Here is a 6940-nt window from a genome sequence, read left to right on the forward strand (position 1 = left end):
GCTCCCCGCTTCCCCCTGCAGGGAGCACCACCACAGACACTGGCAGGCGTTGCTCCTGAGGCGCCTCTGAGCTCCTGCCACTGCCCTTCCTGAGGTCAGTCGCCAGCAGCTCCATGGTGGAAATCCGAACTGTGGCTCCCTTCCCTCTTCCCCACTCCCCACCCCGGAAGAAAAGATTGCTGCGTGCACGCAACGGAAGGAGAAGGGGCTTGCCTTGAGCAGCCACCCACCTCACTTTTGATCCCCAAGCCTGCCATCGCGAGCGCGCAATGTTGGCTGCCTGGATTCCTGGACCGTCCGTGGGCCGGATCTAGAAGGCAATTGGGCCTGATCTGGCCAGTGGGCCTTAGTTTGCTGACCCATGATCTGGAGGGTTACACAGGCTCCCCACCCCTTGGTTATTGCCAGTGACTGCTGATGCTACATTGGTAGGGTGGAAGGCAGGGTGACCAAAAGAATAGATGGAATCATCAACTTTGATGGCCAACAAATCAGATGGCTTTAAAAGAGGATGGGATATCATTGGCTGCTAGCAGGGATGGCTATGCTCTGCCTCCAGAGGCAAAAGCTCACCTGAATGCAGAATTGCATGAACTCAAGAGTTTCCATCAATTAATGACATCTGTTAAGTCTAGCCAGGATGTAATGTTTTCAAGTGAACCAATTCTTTCACATTTGGCCTCTGACTTCTTTAAGACATTAAGTGAAGAGACAGCAGATTGTGCTCACATGCATTTATATTCCGTACATTTTTCAGAACACCAAAATGTCCTATGCAGATGGCACACAACTTTCTTAAGTGGAGGTGTTTTTTTAAAAAAATCTGCTCATGATAGATGCATCATTCCAATTTAAAAAGTGATTCACCATGTTTGAAATGAAGCACACATATTGCATGACTCATGCTACCGGCTGCAGCTTTTTCAAAGAAATTTTCCAGAATAACGGAAATTCACTGTTAAGGGATGTATTCCAACCTTCACTTTTCATTCCTGGGGCAGCGGAGAGAGGAGTAAACAACCCTTTTAACAAAAACAATTAGGAGTGCGGTATCTGGTCAATTTGTGCTACAAATGATTGCAGAGATTAATCAGGTGCATTTGCAAGCTGAAACTCTCAATATTCACCCTTCTACTGCAAGATGCACTCCAGTGGTGAGCATCCAAAGGTCTCTGCTTGGCACCCATCCTCTTAAGGGTGGCCCATCACTCGGTCGCTAATGAGCTATGGAAAAAGTGGTGTCTGTGGCAACAGAGCCCACAGGAAGGCCACTGCAGGGGATGAAGCTGAAGTACTAATCTGCCACTTCTCAAAAAGAAGAATTAAAGAAGAACATTGCTTGATCAGATCAATCTAATTCAGCACTGTATTTCCCACGGTAGCTGTAAAGCAAACTATGAATGCAATAGCTTTCCCCTGCTGTTGTTTCCAGGATGTGAGAGTTATCATTATGGCTCTACAGTAACACGGCTACTTATCCTCCATGCATTTATTTAACCCCACTTGAAAGCCGTCCAGTGTAGCGGCTGCTATCACACCTTGTGCAGTGACTTCCAAAACTTAATTATGTGCTTTGTGAAGAAGCACCTCCTTTTGCCTGTTCTGAATTTGCCGCCAATCATTATCATTGGGTGAACCCAAATTCTAGTATTAGAAGAATGCATCTCTTTCCATGTGCCCCCCTCCAGTGTACACTGCATTCTCCTTGGGGCAGGTAACTGAATTTTTGCTTACGCTATTCTATAACGCATCATACACCTTGAAGGCACTGCATAATAACAATCGCTAAATTTCTTGGTCATTAATGAAACACATTCTTGCTGGATATTATTTGGTAATTACCAATACTGCACAGTGGACATAAGCACACATATAGCTTTGACCTGAAAAAGCTTCTTATTCCAACACCAGTTCGTGAAACTGCAGTGGCACAAACAATGACCACTGATAACATATGGAAAATTCCTGGTGTGTGTGAAACTATTTGGCTGTATGCATTTCATACTGTAGATTTGTCAGTACATGTGCTCTTATCTGTGGGTGGACTATTTTTGTCACTCAAGAATGTGATAGTGTGAGCCCCAAGAAATAATATATCAGCTACTGCAGATGACTCACATAATTAGATAATTTTGTATCAGGATGATTGCTTGATCTCTGAATTTACTATGAAATTATACTTTCAACTGAGGGCTTGTCCACATGCTTGTCCCATGTTCGAGTGGTTTCCTGCTTGACCCACAATTTCTAGGCATGGGTCCAAGCCTTTTCCACTTGTCCCGCTCCTTCCCAGGGAAAATCTGCTCTTTGGCGCTATATTGTAGCAAACGTCAACCTAGAGAAAATCCAAATTGCTTTTTGCTCTGAATGAGTGCTAAAGAGCAGTTTCCCCCAGGCGAAAGCATCAGGACAAAAGGGACTGTGGATAAGCCCTGAGTTGAGGAACTTCCACTGATTTAAATATATGAATGTAGAAGAAACCATATAAATAAATAATAGTATTATGAAGTGGTTCTCTGTTAATAGAGGAAAGGCCTACATTTAAAACAATATGACTGGATATGAATAAGAATACATCTGTGTTCTGCCACAACAAAAAATCAGGTTGGCGTTTGTATATCAAAAAACCAATCTAGTTCTATCCATGGCAGAGGAAGATATCGGTATGTACTTGGATGCAGCCATACAAGTTTTCAAAACTGTGCAGCCAGATTTCTTCCCTAAAGCAGATCAAATAAATGTGGCCTTATGCCTCGTTTGTGTCTTATTCTAAAGCCAGATGAGTTTGCATCCCTTCATAAAGGAAAAAAAGAGCTATTTAAAAAGCTATTTAAAAAGCAGTGTCAGCCAGCCAATAATCATCCCAGAGCACTGAGACAACCGACTTAACTAAATATTTATCTGAACAGGATGTGAAGGTGCTCAACTGACAACCCTATAATATACTTTATCTGATCTATGAACAGTGAAGTGAATGGTCTTGACAGGCTGAATCCTGCAAGCCACGACTGAAAAATAGTTGGAGTAGACACTAGAATTTTCAGCTTAAAGGTAAATCAAACATGGTTGAAAATAATGATTGAAAGGGATGTATATTTCTCAGATCATGTATACAATGTACAATAGATAACTAAGAACACCATGTGAATAGCAATCCAGAGTTGTTAGTCTTAAATGTTAGTTTGATGTTCCTGCACAATTCTTGAAGTATACATATGGCTAAAACATCCTGAAGTTCAGAGACAGAAGTCACAAGTAAAACAAAAATGGCTAAGTTTACTGTTCTGAAAGAATAAACGAGAGTGAAATGTAGCTGAAATAAATAATTACGAAGAATACTTTATTATTTATACCCTGCCCATCTGGAATTCAAAACTGACACCTGTAGTTATGTCCTCAACATGCTAGCTCTCTCCACATACTCTGTTTATATCACACAAGATTTCACTTAAAGGAAAATGATTCCCCCTTCCTGGCTGGAGAATATATGGATAAATGGTAGAATGCTGTAATGAAGAAAGATTTCTAACTGATAGTTACAGGGCAACATATTTGCTGTGGAACATTCTCTTAATGATTCATTCTCTCAGGAATGAGTCATAATATCCCTTCCAAAACTCATGTAGTTTATGAAAACATTTTGGATTCTAACAATGGATATCCTTGTACTTATAATCGTTTTTCTGGTAGACTAATCTTAAATATTCATGCAACAGTAATGTATACTTAATATGAAGAATACTGTACCAAGAATCACTGCAGGACTTAACATTTTTATACCTGATGCAAAATGACTGCTCAGGACTGGAATTCATTTAAAACAAAACACCACGATTTAGAGATGGAGGACAATGGAGGCAAGAAAATGAGAACCAGCTGCCTGCACCAAGTACTTCACAATGCTTCATGGTAAGCCTATCATTAACAACAACGTGAAACAATTAGCAAGATGTCAAAAACCTGATGCTGAGCTGAAACTGCCATGCATTATAACAGGGTTGAATGCAGAATGTCCCAATGGTCAGGGTGTTAAATCTATGGCTTTGATCTGAATAATGTGTAAAAATGAGATTTGTTTGCTCATTTGAGAATACTACACTGTAAAATTTTCTGTGAAATGTTAACCTGAAAATAATGTATGATTTTCTTTCTTCTAGTTAATTTATTGAAATAGTGGGTGTGATCCAGACCCAAGTTAAGCTCTTTTAAGTCCAGCTGGTTGAAGCAGGAGAGATGTGATCACTTTCCCTCCTTGGAAATCAATGGAATTTAAAAGTTTTTACTTTGGGGCCAGGCAGGTAACTCCCACACAGTCATCTCATACAGGGCTATGAAGTCAGACTCCTTGCTGAGGGAGTGGATTTGTGTGAATTGCTTCTTCCACCAAAGGTTGTGCCAAGGTTGCTTTTAGAGTGGCAACATTTCTTCAAGCTGCTGCTGTTGCTGTCACACACACATACACCCTCCCCTTCTTCCTATAAATAAAATGTAAGGCTATTATTGTGCAACCCCTTTGGAAGATGTGCGGTGACATTATCCTAGGTTTGCATGAAGTCAAGGTGGGGTAGGAAAGCAAAAGAGAAGGCAGGTTAAACAACAGTGTTGACTATGGCATGGGAATGAGAAAGGAGGGACACAGAGAGGAAACATGGTGGCTTAAAACAATGGAAGTTTGGGCAAAGAAGGGATGGAGAAGAAAATGGCAGTTTTAAACAAGGGCAGATGTTTGGATACAGTACCTTCATGCAAGAGAATATTTTAGAGCTACACATCTCTGTTGTTTAAGGCAGTGTTTCCCAACCGGTGTTCCGCGGCACACTAGTGTGCCGCGAGACGTTGCCTGGTGTGCCGTGGGAGGGAGGCGGGCAAGTCGGGCGGCGAGAGGCGGGGCGGCGGCGGCGAGGAGAGGCCGCCCAGCGCGGGGCTCTCGCCGTCTGCCTGCCTGGCTGCCTGCGTGGCGCTGACGTCACGGGGCTGTAACGTGCCCCACATAGGCACACGCGGGGCGGCGAGCGAGCTCCCTCCCACATCCCATCGCCGGCTCTGCACCAGGCGGTAGAGCTCGGCGAAGTCGCCGCGCTGGAAGGCCAGCAGCGCGCGCGCCTTGGCCAGGCTCTCGCCCGCCTGCGCCTCCAGGCACGGCGCCTCGGCGTCGGGCGGCAGCGAGCCCAGGAAGCGGCCCAGCCGGCCGGGGTCGCCCGCCTGCAGCAGCGCCTCGCACCCGCATGAGACCTGCTCCGCCGAGAAGCGCGGCGAGCGTGGAGGATCGGGCGCGGCGGAGGCCAGCCCCGCGCTTGGAGAGGACGCAGCAGCCGTCGCCAAACCCGATCCTCCTCCTCCTGCTCCGCCGCTGTCCTCTGGCTCTCGGCCGGGAGGAGCCTGCGGCGACGGGGCGGGCGCCGAAGTTGGCAGAAGTTGGCGCGCCTCTTCGGCAGCGCCTTCGTCCTCCTCCTCCTGCCTCTGCTCTCCTCCGGCGGCGGGGGCGCGCCGCCCTCCCCGGCCGGGGGGCTCAGCGGGGCCCGCGGGGAAGGAGGCCATGTTCGCGGCACGCGGGATCGCGGCCCCCCTCGCCCGCCTCCAGCCCGCTCCCCTCCCCCTGCGCGCTGCCCTAGCCGTGCGGGTCTCCTCCCCCTGCGCCGCCGTCCCCTTTCCACATCCTAGGAGCCACGGTCCGCCTACCGCCCCCGGGCCGTGGCGCGGCTCCCAGCCCGGGCTGGCCTCCGCCTCCTGGGACGCGCGCCCACCCCCGCAGCCCCCCAAACTTCGGAGCAACTCTCCAGACGCTTCTCCCCCGCCTCGGTCTCCCTCCTTTCCACTTCTCTTCCCCCCTTCCTTCCCTCTTTCTTTCTCTTTCTCTCCCACCCGCCTTTCCTTCTATTAACTTTCCTTTCCCCTCCCTTCGTCCTTCCTACTTTTACTCCTGGGCTCCTCCCCCCTTTGCGCAGCCACAAATCAATCTCTCTCTCTTTTTTCCCCTCTCTCTCTTCTTTGCTCAGACGCAAAAAAGCGCCGCTTTTTGGAAATCCGGACTGCTGTCCCCGCTGAAACGATACTTTAAAAAAGGAAGAACCCACTGGCTCTTATTTCTGTATAAAGCAGTAGATCCCGAACTCTTTTGGCCCACTGCCCCCTTGGTTCCACATCCCCCAGTGTCCCCTATGCTTACTCTATAGAAAGCATTACAGGGGTTAACGCGGCTCGCTAAGGAAGATATTAATAGAATTCTGCATTTGGGGGGAGACCCTAACAGTCATCTACCATTACCTTCTATGCTGTTACTATTTTTTTATTTTTTTTTACATAAGTAAAAAGTGACCTTTCCCCATCTGGCATGGTGGTGTGCCTCGAGATTTTTTTCATGAAACAAGTGTGCCTTTGCCCAAAAAAGGTTGGGAAACACTGGTTTAAGGCAGCTGAGGAATGGAAAAGGGAGAAGTCTGAGTACAGTGAGGATGAATAAAGAGTTAGAAAGAGGGGAGAGAGAGAATGTGTGTGTCTGATCATCGGCATAGCCGAGGGGGCCAGTTGCCCCCCCCCCCCCCGATCAAGTGAAACCATAGAAATAACTAACTGACCAATCACATCAGTTCTGCCCCCCCAACAAAAATCCTGGCTACGCCCACGTGCATGATTACATCCATCCATATGAGTTGGCAGTTCAGACCAAGTAGGTCTTCCATGTGGGCAGAACCCACCTGGAAATGCACCCAAGGAGAAAAAAGACCAATGGCATGCAAGGCTGTCATCAATACTTTATTTTCGATCTTCTAATGATTGTAAAATCATTATAAAAACCTGATCCAAAACACCCACCCACCCCACTCACACAAAGAAAACAAAGACCACCACAGCCAACCACAAATGAACAACCACACCCTAGGCCAACCCCAACCTCTCTCATCACCAAAGGAACACAAGTGAACAGCAAAGAACCTACACA

Source organism: Podarcis muralis, chromosome 5 (assembly GCF_964188315.1).
Source record: "Podarcis muralis chromosome 5, rPodMur119.hap1.1, whole genome shotgun sequence".
Classification (NCBI taxonomy): domain Eukaryota; kingdom Metazoa; phylum Chordata; class Lepidosauria; order Squamata; family Lacertidae; genus Podarcis; species Podarcis muralis.